Source organism: Siphateles boraxobius, unplaced genomic scaffold (genome assembly GCF_051911475.1).
Source record: "Siphateles boraxobius isolate OS27281-9 unplaced genomic scaffold, OSU_SipBor_1 48, whole genome shotgun sequence".
In the NCBI taxonomy this organism is placed as follows: Eukaryota; Metazoa; Chordata; class Actinopteri; order Cypriniformes; family Leuciscidae; genus Siphateles; species Siphateles boraxobius.
The window spans coordinates 1,346,603-1,367,063 of record NW_027509119.1 but is presented as its reverse complement, the minus strand read 5'-3'; the positions used below and the strand labels follow the sequence as shown (position 1 = coordinate 1,367,063).

The 20,461-nt window shown below is 45.1% G+C and overlaps 1 protein-coding gene and 1 long non-coding RNA gene across 2 annotated transcripts in view; one reads left to right on the top strand and one right to left on the bottom strand.

Moving 5' to 3' along the window:
* Positions 1–20,461, bottom strand: part of LOC143710594 (polyunsaturated fatty acid 5-lipoxygenase-like) — a 214,527-nt gene that overhangs the window by 4,272 nt on the left and 189,794 nt on the right. The gene's annotated exons all lie outside the window — the stretch shown is intronic.
* Positions 6,870–7,727, top strand: LOC143710614 (uncharacterized). The gene is made up of 3 exons (XR_013194606.1): positions 6,870–6,950; positions 7,045–7,233; positions 7,342–7,727. It is a non-coding gene; the product is annotated as an uncharacterized LOC143710614 (long non-coding RNA).

The following is a 20,461-nucleotide window of genomic DNA, read 5'->3' as shown; positions in this document are numbered from 1 at the left end:
CCTTCCTTTTTTCCACACCAAACCTCTCACTTCCATATGCGTAAATGATGTCCCCAAATTTATCCAGCTTGTTTTCAACTGTACCAGTTAATCTTTCTCTCTTTAAACAAGATAAATTATCTCTTCTATAACTTTTATATCATTTAGTTTAAATATATCCAAACACACAGGACGTCCATTTACTGACATTAGAAGAGCAAAAGCTTGCCTGTTAGGATTGGAAGAAAAGTATTGCATCACCATTAAGTGAATAGATAAATATTCTGTTACTCCCCAAACATGATGACTTTTTAAAGTGGGACTTAGCAAGGGGTCAGTTAAATTAATTGCACTACCTGACTGAAAATACTTGGCGTTGGCAGTGCCACAGAACACACTGTAGCAAGCAAACAATCTACAACAATAAGAATATTTTAAAATGTATTTGAGCCTACATAATTTTTTTTTTAAATCATCTTTGGCCTATTTTTTTAAACTCATACTTTGATGCTCATTACCCTCAGCTAGTAACATGTTCATTCTTTTTCACACTGATTTAGACTAGACTGCTGCCATGTTCTCTATCCAAATCAGACATCAAACCTCGTTCTTCTGGAACCGACTGAGGGCCCAAACTGTTCCTAGAGCCTTGGTGGAACATCCACGATCAGGCAGACTCTCCATTATATACTTAATATCCACTTGGCCTTTCAGTTCGGGAGGAGGCTTGCGCATGGTGGAAGGACTGTTGAGGATCCAGCCATACCAGTCAAACTGGAACATAAAAGTTTACTCACAGATATTAGCTTATAGATATTATCTGTAATGTTGCCTAGCAATTTTTATGAAAGTGTGTAATCTCACCTGTCCAAAGTTGACAGCAGCATGTTGTGCTGAAGCTGTGAATATCACAACGGTGAGGTACTTGACTAACTCCTCTCGTGTTTTCAGAGACTCTGGAAACTCTGGAAACAGTAGAAGTATGCATTTAACTTGTGCACACATTTAAGGATAACTTGAAACACAAAAAGATGCATATAGAATATACAAGAATACAAACAATCATGCATGCTTGCACAGACCAACAGTGACATTTTGGCCCTGTTTACACCTGGTTTTAAGAAGTGATTTGGTTGATTGGATCACAAGTAGTTAAAGGAGACACATTCCCGATTAAACCTGGGGCCTCACTCCGCCATGCTGAAGGGATGAGCGCCCTATTGCCTGAGCTAAGTCAAAGGAGTCCTCATCCCTATGGTGTACACCAGCAATACAATCATAGACCAGAGCTTCTCAAGAACGCAGGACTCAACAGGATGACTCTAAGAGAGGAAGCCTAACTACGTTCCAGTGATTCCTCTAGGATGTTTAGTCCTCCAGGATTCCTCAGGCCCATTTTCCCAGGGGGAGGGTGCGTCACCCATGAGTGATATTCCCATGGGCCACGCCGCCTTGCCCCAGGTGTTTAAACCTCCCTTAAGTATTATAATATGAAAGGCTCCAATTTAGAGCAGTAAAGAGATTATGCGCATCCCGTGCGCAGAATGATTCACTTGAAGCAATGCGAAGTCACAGCCTGCAGCGCTTCACATTGAAAAGTTCAATGCACAAAGCGAAGAGATATTTGATGCTTAGTGTATTATATCTATGCAACAGTTGTTATGACGGTGGAAGGTGAACCCAGGCGCAGACAGGACGCAGTGACACAACGTTTAATATAAACAGAAAACAGAGAAAACAAAACCCACGAGGGGGCAAAACATGAACGGCAAAAGAAATGACAAGATTAGACTAGACTAGGACTGACAAATTAGACCATAAACTAACAACAGAAACAGGATTTGTAATTCACCTGACAAAACTCGCACAAGGTACTGACAGGTAAGTTAACACACAGGTAGAAATCACAATGAACCGACACAGGACAGCAAGCACACAGGGGGATTATAAAGAGAGACACTAATTACAGGAACAGGTGAAACTGACTAAACAATAATGACAAGACAAGTATAAAAAGGGGGCGGGGTATATAACGAGATAACACAAGCACATGGCCCAAACAAAAGGCCATGTGCTTGCACACAAAACATGGGTCTATCATGATCCAGCCTCAAGACTAGGGGAAATCAAGGACAAGAAGGCCGGATCATGACAGATCCCCCCACTTAAGGAGCAGCTTCCAGACGCTCCTCAAGAGGACATCAGACGCAAGACAAGACTGACTGTGACATTGACACAAACCAACAAAACATGACAAAAACCAGCAACGGCATACATGACAAAACAATGACAGGGTTGGGATGACATCATAAAAATAACAAATATGGGAGGGGGGGTGGAGGGACATTAGAGATCAAGGGGGATTGTCCAGTGTGCATAGATGGAGGAACGTGAGAGTTCATGGGGGATTGTCCAGGGTGAATAGGAATGCTGGGGGTCTTAGGTCCACGGGATGAAGGCTGGGGAAAAGGAACCCGGGCAGGCTTGGATGGGGACACACGAGGAAAGGTCTTGGGGGAAACTGTCCGGGGTTTAGTGGTGACCGGGGAAACATTCAGAGGTTGGGTGACAGTGGGAACCGCAGCAGCCGGCTGAGGAGCGAAGACAAGTGGTGAAGGATCGGGAAAGGAAGACGCTGCGGCTGGTTGTAAAGCTGGGACAGGATCCGCGTTCTCACAAACAGAACCGGAGCCTTAGCTCTCCGAAGCAGACTCGGAACCAGCACTCTCCATCGCCGACTCAGAAGCAAAGTTCTCTGCAGTAGTCCCGGAGACAGCCTTCTCTGCAGTAGTCCCAGAGACAGCCTTCTCTGCAGCAGGCCTCGAAACAGCGTTCTCTGCAGCAGACTTGGAAACAGCGCTCTCTGCAGCACGCTTGGAAACAGCGCTCTCCGCGGGACCCTTGGAAACAGCGCTCTCCGTGGGACGCTTGGAAACAGCGCTCTCTGTGGGACGCTTGGACACAGCGCTCTCCGTGGGACGCTTGGAAACAGCGCTCTCCGTGGGACGCTTGGAAACAGCGCTGTCCGTGGGACGCTTGGAAACAGCGCTCTCCGTGGGACGCTTGGAAACAGCGCTCTCCGTGGGACGCTTGGAAACAGCGCTCTCCGTGGGACGTTTGGAAACAGCGCTCTCCGTGGGACGCTTGGAAACAGCGCTCTCCGTGGGACGCCTGGAAACAGCGCTCTCCGTGGGACGCCTGGAAACAGCGCTCTCCGTGGGACGCCTGGAAACAGCGCTCTCCGTGGGACGCCTGGAAACAGCGCTCTCCGTGGGACGCCTGGAAACAGCGCTCTCCGCGGGACGCCTGGAAACAGCGCTCTCCGCGGGACGCCTGGAAACAGCGCTCTCCGCGGGACCCCTGGAAACAGCGCTCTCCGTGGGACGCTTGGAGACAGTGCTCTCAGTGGGGGACTTGGAAACAGCGCTCTCTGTGGGTACAGGACTTGAGGGCATGACAGGGATCTCAAGGATCTTGATTAGACAAGACAGATAGTTAGACAAGGCTTTGGCAGTAACGACAACAGGCATCTCCTCTTGGGCAGAAACTGCTTGCAGAACCTCTTTAGCGGCTAGATCGGCCGCAACTCTCTCAGCAGGCACTGGGACAGCGCTTGCAGTAGAGGGCTCTGGGACAGCGCTTGCAGTAGAGGGCTCTGGGACAGCGCTTGCAGTAGAGGGCTCTGGGACAGCGCTTGCAGTAGACGGCTCTGGGACAGCGCTTGCAGTAGAGGGCTCTGGGACAGCGCTTGCAGTAGAGGGCTCTGGGACAGCGCTTGCAGTAGAGGGCTCTGGGACAGCGCTTGCAGTAGAGGGCTCTGGGACAGCGCTTGCAGTAGAGGGCTCTGGGACAGCGCTTGCAGTAGAGGGCTCTGGGACAGCGCTTGCAGTAGAGGGCTCTGGGACAGCGCTTGCAGTAGAGGGCTCTGGGACAGCGCTTGCAGTAGAGGGCTCTGGGACAGCGCTTGCAGTAGAGGGCTCTGGGACAGCGCTTGCAGTAGAGGGCTCTGGGACTGCGCTTGCAGTAGAGGGCTCTGGGACAGCGCTTGCAGCAGAGGGCTCTGGGACAGCGCTTGCAGCAGAGGGTTCGGGGACAGATGATGTCTCGGGAGTGGAAGTGGGACCAGCTTGATTCCCCTGGGAAACAACACCTAGGACACGACCCTCCGGAATCACTGGCAGCTTGACTGGTGGTGATGACAAGATGGACCCCCGGGACTCTCTCCTCGATAAACAATCCACCATATCAGCAAACGAATGGCAAACCAGCCTCTCCCGTTTAGCCAGGGGTGGAGGAGAGTTGAGACCCGCAATGAGGTAGCGGTTTAGGATGACATCAGGCAGGAAAAAACATCCTCTCATTGGCGACCCGGGCATACTCCCTCAATGATAGCTCTCCCTGGGAGGGAATCGGGAGTTTGCCCCTCTTAGAGTCAGCGATGGACCTGTGCCACCAATCCTTAAGATCATCAGGGTTATGCTTGACATAAGAGGACGTAATGTCTGCTGGGTTCGGTCTTGGTCGGTTCATTCTGTTATGACGGTGGAAGGTGAACCCAGGCGCAGACAGGATGCAGTGACACAACGTTTAATATAAACAGAAAACAGAGAAAACAAAACCCACGAGGGGGCAAAACATGAACAGCAAAAGAAATGACAAGATTAAGCTAGACTAGGACTGACAAACTAGACCATAAACTATCAACAGAAACAGGATTTGTAATTCACCAGACAAAACTCGCACAAGGTACTGATAAGGATGGCTGGCGCGAAACAGACGTTCCGAAGCTTTGCGAGATCCCGAAGCAAAGATGATTCGAAACACTGATCCGAAGCGTGATTCAAAACACCCACGTCACATGACAACGGCTAAATGAAGCGTCTAAGTGTTTCATCAGGTGGAGTGCTCCTCCGAATCAGGGTTTCATTGATTGGTCGGTTCGGGAACAAATCACACAATCACACAGTATAAAAGTTTTGTCAACGCATTTTCATATCGTGGGTTTTTGTGACAGGAGTTTGGTTTTGAGATAGCGGATTTTTGGTGATATAGTGACATTTATAGTGCGATTTGTTTAGTTATATTTAGGATTTAATTTACATTTACACATTGACTTAGAGACACACGGAGTACATATAGTGACACATTAATAGATGCATTGATAGAAATATATATATATATATATATATATATATATATATAGATTAATAGATAGATACATATATTACAGATACATATAGATTATTAGATAGATAGGCTACATATAAAATAGATAGATAGATAGATAGATAGATAGATAGATAGATAGATAGATAGATAGATAGATAGATAGATAGATAGATAGATAGATAGATAGATAGATAGAAATGGAGGCTCCACAGAAGAGATGCCGTACATCTGTGGTGTGGGAGCATTTCCATTTGGAAACCCCAAATAAAGTGAGATGTGTGTATTGTGATCGGCAGCTAGCCTACTGCAACAATACATCATCCATGATGCGCCATTTGAGGAGCATTCATCCTGCCATTCTGCAGGGTGCAGAGGATGGTAGTGTTCCCCCTGTACCAAGGCCTGCTACTGACACTGCTGGGCCATCTAAGCAAGGTATGCATTGTTTGAAATATAGGCTAATTATAAGTGAAATATAATAACTAAGTGTTGGGCCATTGTTTAGAAAGGCCATGGACTAAGACATGCCTAACATCCCAATCACAACTGCCAATCACTTTAAAAACAAATGTTGTCAATATAATATTACACTTTGTGAATATACATTTTATATGTCTACATATGAGTACCCAATCTACAGCCAAGACATCATTTTGTTTTTTTGTAATTGTTGTATTTCTATAATGCACTTTATCTTTCTCTGCACACTGAGCATAAATATTCATAACATAACTTTGTTTAGGAAGGTTTCCAAATGAACCAGTAGACCACTTTCACAGTAGGCTACTATTTTTCCAATATATTTGTCTGAAAGTATGTTTTATCTTCTCTTTTAAAAGGCAGACAGAGGGAATTGGATGAGGCTCTTCTGAACATGGTGGTGAAGGATCTGCAGCCCTTCACCATCGTGGAGGATGAGGGTTTCAGGGCCTTTGTGAACAAGCTTGATCCAAGCTATGTCCTCCCATCCCGGAAGGTGCTTAAAACAATGGTCAGCGAAAGGTACAACACAACCAAGGAGAAGACAATGGAGGACCTACAAAAGGCGGAATTTGTTAGCCTTACGGCTGACATGTGGTCTTCCATTAATATGGATGGATATCTTGGTGTAACATGCCATTACATAACACCAGAGGCAACAATGGCAACTGTTTTACTGGGTGTAAGGAGGTTTTACCAAACCCACACAGCCCAGCATCTCATGGAGGCTAAAGCCTTGCTAATGGCTGAGTGGGGAATAACCTCCAAAGTTCACTGCATGGTGACTGACAATGCATCCAACATGATCCTAAGTGCCCAGCTACTCAACCTTCGCCATGTCCCATGTTTTGCTCATAATTTGAATTTGATAGTGAAAAAGGCCCTGGATCAAACCCCAGTCATCAATGAAATTCGCCAGAAAGCCAGAAAGATAGTGGGGTTGTTCAGATCCAGCTGCAAAGCAAAGGACAAGCTTGTGGATATGCAGATCTTGATGGGCAGACCAAGTCTGAAAATGATACAGGAGGTTGAAACGAGATGGAACAGCACATTCGACATGCTACAACGCTTGTATGAGCAACGTGAGCCAGTGGGTGCTGCACTTGCCAATTTAAACAGCGATACTGCTCCCCTGACAAGTCTTGAGTATGACATTATTCAACAGTCATTGACACTTCTTCAACCATTCAAACTAGCAACAACAGAGATGTCAGAGGAACAGAGAGTGTCTGCTTCAAAGCTCATACCATTGTACAGGATGTTGCAGCACAAGCTTGCACAGAAAAAAGGAAATGCAACGCAGGAATCAACTGTACAATTAGGTAGGACACTATGACCATACGTGTAATTGGCCATAACTCTCATATTGTTGTCATTATTTTAATTAATATGGTTTTCTCTTGTGTTGGCTCATAGGCTCACATCTACAAGAAGGTCTGCACTCCAGATGTGGAGGGTACGAGACTTTTAGAGCCTTGGCACTGGCTACACTGCTGGACCCAAGGTTTAAAAATGTGGCTTTTGGAAATCCTGCCAAAGCCCTGGATGCTGAAAAGCACATCACACTGGAGTGTGCTTCACTGATGCGTTCAAACACAACTCCTGGTGAGTTTCAGTCTATGTTATCTTATGTAATGTGATTCATGAAATTTATACTTCATATGTGTTGTCAGTTTATGATTTGTTACTAATTGCCGTTTTCTTTTAATTCAGAACCACAAATGTCAACATCAGGCCCATCATCATCAACACCAGTTGAAACACAAGCCAGTTTATGGGAACATTTTGACAATCGTATCCGTGAGACCCAGATGATACACAATCCTACAGCTGATGCCACAGTGGAAGTGAAAAAATACCTCAGCGATGCGTTTTTGCCCAGAACTCATGATCCTCTAACTTACTGGAAAGAGAGAGCAGTAATCTTTCCTCATTTGTATGTCCTAGCTAAAAAATATCTTTGTATGCCAGCAACAAGTGTCCCTTGTGAGAGAATTTTTTCAAAGGCTGGAGAAATTATCTGTAAAAAAAAGAAGTAGGCTGAGTCCTTCAACAGCAGAGAAATTAATATTTTTGAATAAAAATCTATAAGAAAGGGAGACATTGTGGCTTGATTTATTTTTATTAATATTCATTTTTCATGAACAAAATCACATTATGCAATGTGAAGAGACTACAGGTTACAAGCTTCATATATTACAAAAATACAATAATAAAAAAAAAAACCAACACATTTTTTTATTAGCTCTTTGTAAAGGTTGTTTCAGATCAACACCTGCAAGTGACCACTAGGTGTCACCGTGGAGACGGGTTTCGGATTGATTCGAAGCCTCGAAACAAATGGCACATTTGCTTCGACTGTTTCATTGCTTCACGAAGCCTCGATCTGCCCATCACTAGGTACTGACAGGTAAGTTAACACACAGGTAGAAATCACAATGAACCAACACAGGACAGCAAACACAAGGGGATTATAAAGGGAGACACTAATTACAGGAACAGGTGAAACTGACTAAACAATAATGACAAGACAAGGATAACAAGGGGGCGGGGTATATGACAAGACAACACAAGCACATGGCCCAAACAAAAGGCCATGTGCTTGCACACAAAACATGGGTCTGTCATGATCCAGCCTCAAGACTAGGGGAAATCAAGGACAAGAAGGCCGGATCATGACAACAGTTATTGAGCCTTTTCTTTGAACAGTTTTATATTTCAGTTAGAGTGCGCATGAAGAACAATTCAAAGTGCTCTCTACTCCAGTGCTGTAATCTAACAGACACCCGGGAGAAAGGAATATTATTTAGAAATCGCAATAAACGCCTGCAAGATAAAGTAAGTTTATGCAAACCATAGACCTTTATCTACAAATAAAGTACAATAATGGGAACATTGATCTTGAAGAGAGTGTCATTGTGTTACTGTCGCTGAACGCGACTGCTGTTTGAATGCTGAACAGAGAATTACTGAGGAGAGATGAGTTTCCATTAATTTTAACTTAACTACTTAAATATTAATTTTTACCTCACATTATGCTATCGAATGACTTTAGAAGTCTTGGAATATAGTGCAAGAAAACTTGTTGCTTTACAATGTTTTTTATGCCTTTAGTGGGGCTTAACAATAACACAATAGTATGCACAATATCGGACCTCACTGAGAAGCTGCAGCCGTGGCGGGATGATTTTCTCGTGTGGCGGACCACCAAGGCAGAATGAATGTAGCGGAAACACTGCGTTAATATTCATGCCAGCATCCAAGATGCCTCCAGAGAGCCTAACAGCCCTGAAGAGTGGAGGCCTCAAACAAGAGACCTAGCAACTCTCTAACCCAAGGGCAGTACAGAGAGAGCTCAGAAAGAGCTAAAAACTCAGTCTAACTGATCCGTGAAACTTTGCAGAGTGAAGGCCTCAATACAATGACTCTCATAATGAGAGGAGGCCTTGCAACACTCCACACTGAGGTCAATAGCCAAGAAGGCTTCCAGAGGGCTTACTGACCTAGCATACTACCTTACCGGCTAGGCGAGCTTTAGGAGCGGAGGCCTCAGTATGATGACTCTCTAAATGAAGTGGAGGCCTAACAACGCCCCTTGCTCAGGACATCTTGCAAGGAGGCTCACAGAGAGCCTACCACTCGCAATTGCTATCCTAGCAGAGCTCTGGGAAGCGGAGGCCTAAATAAAGATGACTCTCTCTAGCGAGAGGAGGCTTAACAATGCTCTCAGTAGCCAGGGAGGCTCACCTAACAACTTCGCAAACTGCCTGGCCGAGCTCTAGGAGCGGAGGCCTCAACATGACGACTCTTTAAACCAAGACGAGGCCTAACTCAGCCCCACTCTCAGGACATCTTGCAAGGAGGCTCAAAGAGATCTTACAACCCGCAATTGCTATCCTAGTGGAGCTCAAGGGAGCAGAGGCCTTAGTAAGATAAGTCGTTCTTGCGAGATGAGTCCTAACAACGCTCGCAGCGGGAGGTAAGGAGGCAAATGTTATTTACCCCTGGGACGCACAGAGAGATTACTCTGGATTACTACCCTGATATCTTCTCTTCTCCCTCTGGCTTCAAAGCTCCTCCACGATCTACCCCTTAAAGGAGGGGGAGTGCGAGAGGCGGTGTTCACCTTCTGGTCTCGCTTCCACTCCTCAGATTAGGACAGCCTAGCTCCCTTCGTGGCTTAAGGCGTATAAAGGTCTTAAAAGCTGTGGAGTGAAGGCGAAACTGGCCCATCAATGAGAAAGTTTAGGCCCTTGCCCTGGTCCAGCTTGCAGCACGGTCACTGTCAACAGCTTTCCTTATTTTGCCAGTCATATATAATATAAAAGTTTCAGTTGAATGTAAATACCTAAAACCTGACTGTAAATCATACAATATATTGTTTTTACTAATACATTTTTTAATCTGGTCATACACTATTTTTTTACATTCCATTAATAGAAGTAGGCCTATAATTACCCATATTGAACTTACAAACCTTTTTATATAATGGATTAACTCTAACATTTAAACTCAATTGGTATTTTTCCTTGTTCAATTGATACATTTAACATACATAATACAAAAGGAGCAATTACATTAGCAGAGTCCCCAAAAAATGTTGCTGGAATATTGTCAATCCCAGGTGCCTTATCTATTATTAATACATTTAAAAACTCCACTTTCAGTAACTGGTCTCAATCTAAAAGAATCATTAACAATTCCACATTGGCCATAAAAAGACTGGTCAGTAGGCATTTTTTTTGTAACTGTTCGAATGCATTCGACGACATGAGCGTCCACACTAGTCAGTCAAATGTGTTTTCAACAACCTCTGGAAGTGTTCGAAAGTGGACAAGCTCAAAACATTTAGACCCTGTTTACACCTGTATTTAGCGTCATCCTCTTGTGATGCGATTGACCAGGTGTAAACAAGGCCTTAGATAAGTTAAACCTTTTCTTACTGTGAAATTTATTCATCACCAGAGTGACAATCCTTAACAAATCCTTGAATCTCCACATCTCTTTGAACGGCCTCATCGCTGTCATAGTAGATTTTGACCACAGCAGACACAAAACGTCTCAGGTTACGACTGTAACCATAGTTCCCTGAGAAAGGGAACGAGACGATGCGTCAACGACGCTTTGGGAACGCTCCCAGCGTGAATGCGTCTGAAGCATCTATGTCAACTAGTCCAATGGAAGGAATGAATGTCACGGGCGGGTGACGTCATGACCAGGAAGTGATAAAAGAGCATCCGGTGCAAACCGGCATTAGCTTCAAAAATTGCCGAAGCAAGCCGATCACAGGGATGCAGGAAGTATGGCAGGGTGACGCATCGTCTCGTTCCCTTTCTCAGGGAACTATGGTTACAGTCGTAACCTGAGACGTTCCCTTTCGAGGGAACTCGCGATGCGTCAACGACGCTTTGGGAACGAGAATACCCAAAACGCCAGACTTTCAAATGCCTGAGTGTCAGCCTGTTGTCACACTGCACCAAGCACCTGGGATCCTGGGGCAGCATCCAGGTCCAAGCTGTAAAACCTCATGAATGTGAGCGGTGAGGACCAGCCCGCCGCATCACAAACGTCTTGGAGAGAACTCCAGATAATACGCTTAGAAGCCATACTCCTAGTGGAATGAGCCCTGACCACCAAATGGTTGGCCAGAAGACTCACAAGCAAGAAGAATAGTCTCGACTATCTATATGCTCAATAGGTTGGATTTTCTCGACAGAGAAGTCCGATGAACATAAGTGTCCAGTGCTCGCACTGGCACAAGAGGTTCAGCTTTTCCTGGTCCGAAAAATGGGGGAGGACAGAAACCTGCAGCACAATAGGCCTCGGAATAATGGTAGGCACCTTTGGAACATATCCATGTTTCGGGTAAGATTGCCTTGGCCATCCCGGTGCACTCAAGGCAGGTGGGGACCGAAAGGGCCTGAAGGTCTGACTCTTATAGGGACGAAATAGCTAGCAGAAAATAGTCTTAAAAGAAAGGAACTTCTCTGAGACCAAATCTAAGGGCTCGAAGGGAGCCCCAGATAGGCCTTCTAGAATTATTGCAAGGTCCCAAGCCAGCACCTTAGTGCAAGTTGCATGCCTCAGCCTCAAAGTGCCACGAAGGAAACGAGTGATCAGGGGGTCTCGACCCAAAAATGTACTACCCACCAGGGCGTGGAAAGCCGCAATGGCCGCCACACATATTATACCTTAAGCGTGGAAGGACATAGACCTGATACAAAGCGTTCTTGCAGAAACTCGAATACTGTGTTTACTGAACAGTTAACCGGATCCCACTGACGCTGGTAACACCAAGAAGTGAAAAACTCTCGAAATAGTGAATATAGTTTCCTCGTAGCGGGAGCTCTGGAGCTTAGAATGGTCTAAACAACCTCGGTTGAGAGACCACTCTCTATGAGTTGGGCCCCCTCAGAGGCCAAACCCACAGTTCCCAAATCCCCTGCCGGGGGTGCAATATTGCATCCCCTGCCTGAGACAGAAGGTCTCTCCTGATCGGGACCTCCAAGGGAGGTCCGTCGAGGAGAAAAATTAGGTCCGCAAACCAAATTCAGCTCGGCCAGGGTGGTGCTACTAAATAGGCTTATTCCATCCTGGCGGATTCACTCCAGAACTCCTGGGAGCAGAGCAACGGAGGGAAATGCGTACAGACGTAGCCTCGGCCACGTCTGCACCATAGCATCCAGCCCCGAGGGGACTGGTTGAGTGAGGGATAACCAGAGTGGACAGTGCGTCGTATGCTGAGACGAGAACAAATCCACTTCTGCCTGGCCGTAAAACTCCCATATTTGCTCCACCGCCTCGGGGTGGAGTCCCCTGGCCTCAGCCCCTGTTCTGGCCCCCCCCGGAATATACACTGCCCTCAGACAGCGTAATTTCTTGAGGGACCAAAATAAGAGGCCACCAACGTGTTGTCTGTGGGTCAAGAACCAGAGTTTCCTCCATATAACCAAGGCGCGGGGATACTGCCGCGTGATCTTGATCGTAAGGAGTGGGTTTCCCCTCAGGGAGAACCCTCTGGTCCTGAGCCACCTCTGTAAAGGTCTCACGTACAGCAGGTCAAAGGGTATCACATTGGACGCTGCTGCCCTGAGGCCTAACAGTCACTGTTCCAGAACAACACATGATGGCCCCTCAGGTCTGGGAGGAGATGTCTCAACGCACTGAAGACGACCATCATCTCTAGGCAATTCATGTGCCAAGAGAGATGATGACTCCTCCACAAGCCCTGAGCTGAGCGGCCTTCCAATACCGCTCCCCAGCCGGTGAGGGAAGCATCTGTCGAGATCACAACTCGATGGCAAAGAGCTCCCAACACCGGACCCTGGGTTAAGAACCAGTGTTTCCTCCATATAACCAAGGTGCGGAGACACCGCCGCGTGATCTTGATCATACGAAGTGGGTTTCCCCTCGGGGAGAACCCTCTGGTCCTGAGCCACCACTGTAAAGGTCTCATGTACAGCAGGCCAAAAGTTATCCCGTTGGACGCTGCTGTCACAAGACCCAACAGTCTCTCTAACTGTTTTACAGTGCGTGACTGGCCTAGCCTCAGCTCTTTTGTGGCTGTTAGGATAGCAGCTACACGAACGGGCGACAGAGTGGCCCGCATCGTCACTGAATCCCATACCACACCAAGGAAAGGGGTTCTCTGTACTGGAGAAAGCACACTCTTCTTGGCATTGAGCCTCAACCCCAACATCTGCATAGGAGCGAGAACGACACCTCGGTGCCGAACCGCTAACTGTTCTGATTCCGCTAGAATCAGCCAGTCATCTATGCAATTCAGAATGCATATGCACTGCAGCCTGGCGGGGCCAGAGCTGCGTCTACACGCTTCGTGAATGTGCGGGGTGATAGAGCTAGACCGAAAGGAAGTGCCTGATACTGGTGTTCTTTGCCCCAAAGAAAACCTCAGGAACCTCCTGTGCTGAGGGAGGATGGAGATATGGAAGTATGCGTCTTTTAGATCTATCGTGACAAACCAGTCCTCGGATCTGATTTGAGTCACGATCTGCTTGAGTGTCAGCATTTTGGACTTGAGTTCCAGCACCAAACACTCCAACAGACGAAGATCTAGTATGTGACGCAGCTCTCCATCCTTTTTTGGAACAATGAGATAACGACTGTAAAGACCCGACGCAATGTCGGGTGAGTACACCTGCTCTATAGCTTTCTTTGCTAACAGGGCCTTTACCTCTTGCTCCATTACCAGAGCCTGCTCGGAATGCACTAACGTGAGCAACACCCCGTTGTAGCCTGGAGGACGAGAACCAAATCTGCCTCTTACTACTAACTGCAGGACCCATAGAGATATATTTGGCAGTAGCTTCCGCGCTGCCAGAAAATCTACCAAGGGAACCAGCCCCTCGAGGCTGGCCTCTGGTGTAATAAAGACAGCCAGTTCGGGGACCTGAAGCATACTGGCAGGAACCACCCGAACTGACTGTTTTCGAACCCCCCTCAGAGGGCGCATTCCGACGCAATGTCGAGTTGACGCTGCGCCAGAAGCTCGCTGGAGACCGCTGCGCCCCGAAGCACCAAGGGTGGCGGGGTTGGCAGAACGGTCCCCTGAGGGCACCGAGATGGAAAGGGCACCGTATAATGAGGTGTACACCATTCCACCCCGGTTGGGGCTGCCCTCACCGGTCTGACGCCGGTGGCGCCAGACCTTTTCTTTTGAGCCGCAGCCTTCTCAGCGTGAAGAACGGTCCTCGGATCCGGCTTCTGCTTTGAAGGCTTTGGCTGCTGTGTTGTGTATGAGAAACTAGACGGCTGGAGCTGCTCACGCCCAGCAGCCCCAGGGGGTTGGACATAGCGAGGGAGAGATTATCTTGTATCTTTCTCTATGATTCCCATCAAATTGAGCCAGAGGTGTCTCTCAGTGACCACAAGGGCTGCCATGCCTGAGAGATAAATCTGTGGCCCGACGGAGTTCTCAAACCCCATCGGGCCAAACTCCCTCACTTCTGTCCAAATACCGCAGCAGGTCAGCCTGATATGCTTGTAGCACTGCTATGGTGTGCAAGCAGGCCCATGCTAGACCCACTGCCATATATGCTTTCCCCACTAGATTAAAAAATAGTTTTCTTTAATGGTTTAGTGAGAGAAGCCGACGCCTTCAGGTACGATACTGAACCGGGAGACAGATAGCTCGCAAGCGTCTGTTCTACCCGGGGTATTGCCCCATAGCCATACCCTCTTAACCCCCAAATATCTGAATATACATGAATGTGGGGGCTAAAAGAAAGGCTAAAAAAAAGAGGAGTAAGGCTTTTTCCATGATCTAGACAGCTCGCTGTGCAGATCGGGAAAAATGGAAGGCCCCGTGATAGAGGTGGAAAAATAGAGGGAAGGAAACTTGTTTAATTTATTTTATTTTTAGGACGAGTGCCCCCTTATTTCTGCTGGCCATAAATATTTAATTTATCTACAGCCTTAGTAAACACTTCCACCAGCTTATTATTTTTTATATATATTTTTTATATATATTCACTTTATTTTATATATAATATATAAACTATCATATATATATATATATAGGCTATATATATTTCTCATACGCTGGGGAAAGAGATGGCAAATTCCCTTCCCCCATGATTGTGTCACTTTCAATGCCCAGCACATCTACCTCCTCGGAGGTAGAGCACTGAAGCATTGATTTCTCTCTCTCCCCGGGCGGAAGAGACCGCAGCGCGGGCTTCCGAGACCGGCGAGAGAGCACTGGATCCCTCGTGGAAAGGGAGGAGATAGGATCCGCGGACCCGTCTCCAACCCCGTAAAGAGATCCTATTCGCGATCCACAGGAATGCATTCTCCGCGCTGCCTCGGCAGACGCGGGACCTGTCACCCTGAGAATTGCGAGCCCGGCCACTTTCCTCGAAAAGTGACAGGCGGGAGCGGAGCATGCGAAGCGAAAGCTTCTCACAATGTTGGCAATCAGCCCCCTCGGAGGCTGATACCGCATGCTCTACTCCCAAACACATCACACAAAGCTCGTGTGTGTCCCTACTCGTTAAATAGCGCGAGCAGGGAGAACACAGAGTTTGTGCAATTGTTTAGTTTCCATAAATATATATATCAGACAGACAACAGTAAATATAACAGACAGTTTGACACAGATCGCTTGCTGAGGCAACAGAAGCTAATGCCGGTTTGCACCGGATGCTCTTTTATCACTTCCTGGTCATGACGTCACCCGCCCGTGACATTCATTCCTTCCATTGGACTAGTTGACATAGATGCTTCAGACGCATTCACGCTGGGAGCGTTCCCAAAGCGTCGTTGACGCATCGCGAGTTCCCTCGACAGGGAACTACAGGCAGATCAAAAAGATGACAAATTAACAAATTAATAAAAAATTAACTTTTTATTGGAGTGTATGTGGACTAATTTTTACTTTGCACTAGTAGTACAGGATCTGAACTGTTGCAACACCTACTTGTGTATTGCATCCCAGATCATCATGCCATCATCTCTATAATAGTACTTGGGTGCATCTTTCATTCCTCGAGCTTCTATGTCCTTAGGGAAGCACAGGGACTCGTAGGATAAAGTCTCCATGCCAATTTTAATCACTTCAGCTATCCCATTTCCATTTAGGCTACTAATCTTTGGATACCAAGAATTCAGTTAATATTTTGCCTAAATATTTTCAGCACTTATTTAGCCTACTCGTTTACTTTTTAAATTTAGGAACTACTTAGGTCTGACAAAGACTAAATAATCAAATATGAATAGAATCACTTTGAATCCTAGCAATATGCTGTTTATGTGTGGACATATATTAAATTAGGTGTAAAGCTACCATGCTGATGACCCCGTCATCACTGATGAGTTTTTCACGAGCCACTGCATTGATTGCAATTGTGAAACGAACATGAGGTTTCAGTAACTGTAAGAAGCATTTAAACATAAAAATCATAAAAACTGATTTAAAAGCATAACCTGAAACCACAAAAGTGGTTTCCATGTTATTCCTTGGAGGTTTTTGGTTTATATTAAACCATGGATGAAAAGAAGGCAATGATATCACAGAGCTGCCAATAGGGATGGGAATTGATATGATTTTCTATCAATATCAATGCCACTGACGATTTTGCTTATCGATACGATTCTTTAACAGTTCTCTTATCGATTCCTGATAGCACTGTATGGAAAATAGTCATATGCTTTTTAAGCAAAAAAAAAGAAAAAGTGGTTTTATTTGTTTTAAAGCTTACCCTTGAGTAAGCAAACTGTACTTTTTATGCAATTTATGTAATAAACGGAACCTTATTGTAAAGTGTTACCGATTAGTTATACATCGATTCAGACGTCTGGAGAATTCAGTGTTGGAAAGATCAGTTGTTTTAACCATTCATTAAATTAATCGGTTCAAATGAGTCATTAGTTTGCGAATTGGACGTGTCATGCGCTTTGTGCGATTATCCCAGCAGGATTAGTTCACCTCAAAATGAAAATTTAGTGATAATTTACTCAGCCCAATGCCATCCAAGATGTTAATGTCTTTCTTTCTTCAGTGTAAAAGAAATTAAGTTTTTTGAGGAAACATTTCAGGATTTTTCTCCACACAATGGACTTTAGGACCACCTTAGCAAATGAGCTGTTAAGAACAAAAAGGGAAAGGAAGAAAAACAATACAATTTTATATGTAGCCTATTATATACAGTTATAAACATTAAAAACGTAAACCAAGCAACTTTATGATCACCTCTTGTAAATAAGAGGCTTCATTACCTAATTTCTGCTAATTTCCACTTTTTAATTGACATTCATCGTTTTGAGAGATACTAGAATGCAAGAGCGAACTATACCGTGTCTATTTAAACAGCATATTTAAGCAATCAAATAATATATAGATATTATTATTAAATATTAATTTATTCTTATTATTCAAGCATATGACTTTATGTGGTTTTATCATGACATGCACATTTATTTTTACAGACGTCCACATGAGAAACAACTACCGTCCGAATGATTGCTAAGTTTAACACCCATCATTGTATGCTATAATTTATTCTCGTACTTGTCAAAAAACTAAAAATAAAGAGATACATAAATCTAGTTTGCTTACACTTACAGTAACAGTTCATGAATAATCACATAAGCTACTAATACCTAAATTAATAATTAGCCTACTTCACTGTTCAAATCCTTTTTGCGTTAAAGTACTAAGACTCGAACCTGCGACCTTTGGGTTAAAAGTCAGACTCTCTAACTGCCCACAGTTACTCAAGAAATATATATGAAAGTGTAAAAATACATTTCCTAACAAACACGTGCTAGCATATAAAGGTGGTCGTTATTCACACATGAATTCAGGCAACTCTTAGTTCTTTGTTAGTTCTTGAGTAGTACATGCTTTGACTCAGTTTGTGCTGAAGAAATGATTAATTCAGATATTAGTACATGATTATGCAGACTGTTATTGTAACGTGTTTCTACACTCATGTTTTTTCTGTATCTATAGACCACACTCTTTATTTTACAGGTTGTGAAAGTTTTCTGTGTTGGAGACAGCTTTTCGTTTTCATCGTTGCAAGGATGATTGACACATTTAAATTAAGTAGGAAACAGAAAACTTTTCAGTTATTTCTAAACAAATTCAAGATTTTCAAGAAAAACAAAGAGATATTAGGCAACACTCTACAATGTAAGTTATTGTGTAAATGCATGGAATGAACTGTCATAACCAGGGACGGCCCATGGCATATAGCCGGAATAGGGAAATTTTTTTATTTATTATTTCTAATACTATTTTAATACTATTCATTTGAAATATTACAAAAAAAGCGAAAAACCTCACAAAAAACATAACTACATTAGTCACCCGATTCCCCCCAGACAGTAAAATGTGATTTTTTTTAACATAATCATTTTTTAAAGCTTGTAATATCACTTTTGTTATTAATAAAAAAATATTATTAATGTTTTTACTCTACAGTTGTGCAGTTTTGTGGGGATATATGGTCGGCCTGACTCCAAACTCTCACACAATTTAATCTGACCTAATTTTAATTCAGGTAACATCTACCAATAAGGCCAATCATTACAGCATTGCAATTATATAGCCTTGATGTCATGAATTTCACTGCATTCCACGATGTGAGCATATGCTGTAATTGAGTATTTAAGATTTAAAAAGCAGTTTTACCAATACCAGAAATGTGGCTTTCAAAAGAAAGATTGCTATCAAAGATCACTTCTACACTTTGGTAGAAAATCTACACCTTCCAGTTTCTCCAGATGAAAAGACCAAGGTAAAGTTTTAAAAGGTAAAGGTCAAGTTTTAAAAGAGTTATTTTTCTCAGATTCGCCAAAATACCAAAGTCTGCCATCAAAAGCAAAACATGGTGTTAGAGGAGCAGCCTCTCGGACGGTTATCTGTCACGGACACGTTCAGGAAAAAGGACCCAAATGCAATCTGCGAGACAACAGTTCCTTTAATGAAAATAATGCAAGCTACGAAGGGTAGCAAAAACAGAAAGTCTCTCGTAGCAGATAATCAGAAGAACAGAAAGTCTCTTGTAGTCGAATCAAACTGAGGAGTGATCCCACAATGATACTCAGCGTCCCGCAGCAGAAACACAAATCAGGGCTCGTGGTCCGTCTGTCGCCCTCAGATACAGAGAAGCTGGGTAGAGAAAGACTTCAGTAATTTCCAGCACTGGCAGGGCACAGGTTGCAAACATACGTCACCAGGACAGGACAAGACAAGACAAGATGCGAACAGGTAAGCTCTGAAACACGCGTTAACATAGTCAATAATCTGGCAGAGAGAAGGGGAAAAAGAGAACTAGAAGTAGGAAAGCTAATTAGGAAGAAAGTGATAACAGGTGGAGAAAGAGTAATGGAAAGGCTGATGGCAATCAGCTGGTGGAGAATGAATGAGCGTGATAGTAAGTGGGTGTGTCTAAGCGAGGTGTGTGTGTATGAAGGGAGCGCGTGTGAGAATGGATACAGAAAACAAAAAGAACACAAGAGGGAGACAGAGACAGAAGAGAACACCGGGATCATGACAGTACCCCCTCATCAACGAGCGCCCCCTGGCGCTCCCGAGGGTAGAGGCTGGCGAGTGCGGTAGAAGTCCTCGATAAGCGAGCGGTCCAAGACGTTCCGTGAAGGAATCCAGCTTCTCTCCTCCGGCCCGTATCCCTCCCAGTCGACAAGGTACTGGTGACCACGACCTCGCGGACGGACATCAAGTAACTTACGTACGCGATATACAGGACCTTCCTCCACCTGAGCAGGAGGGGAAGCCTGGCGAGGTGGGGGGCGGACGACGGGCTTGACGCACGAAACATGAAACACTGGATGGACGCGCCGGAGGTTAGGAGGCAATCTAAGTCTAACCGCGACAGGACTGATTATCTTAGAGATAGAATATGGCCCAATAAATTTAGGGGCCGACTTGCGGGACGCGAATCGTAAAGGAAGATTGCGAGAGGAAAGCCAAACCCTTTGACCGCAGATGTATCTCGGACTCTTAATACGATGACGATTAGCGGCACGGCGAGTGAGAGAACGAGTATGGCATAGAGCAGACCTCACCCCTCTCCAGGTTCTTTTACAACGCCGAATAAACGCCGCGACAGACGGAACATTAGTCTCCGCCTCCTGAGAAGGAAACAGAGGTGGCTGGTACCCAAGACAACCGTGAAACGGAGATAAGCCGGTGGCGGAGGACGGAGAAGAATTATAGGCATATTCGGCCCACGGAAGTTGATCAGCCCACGAGGAAGGATTACGAAATGCGAGACTGCGGCGAATACGACCAACAATCTGATTAGTTCGTTCGGCCTGACCGTTGGTCTGTGGGTGAAAACCAGAA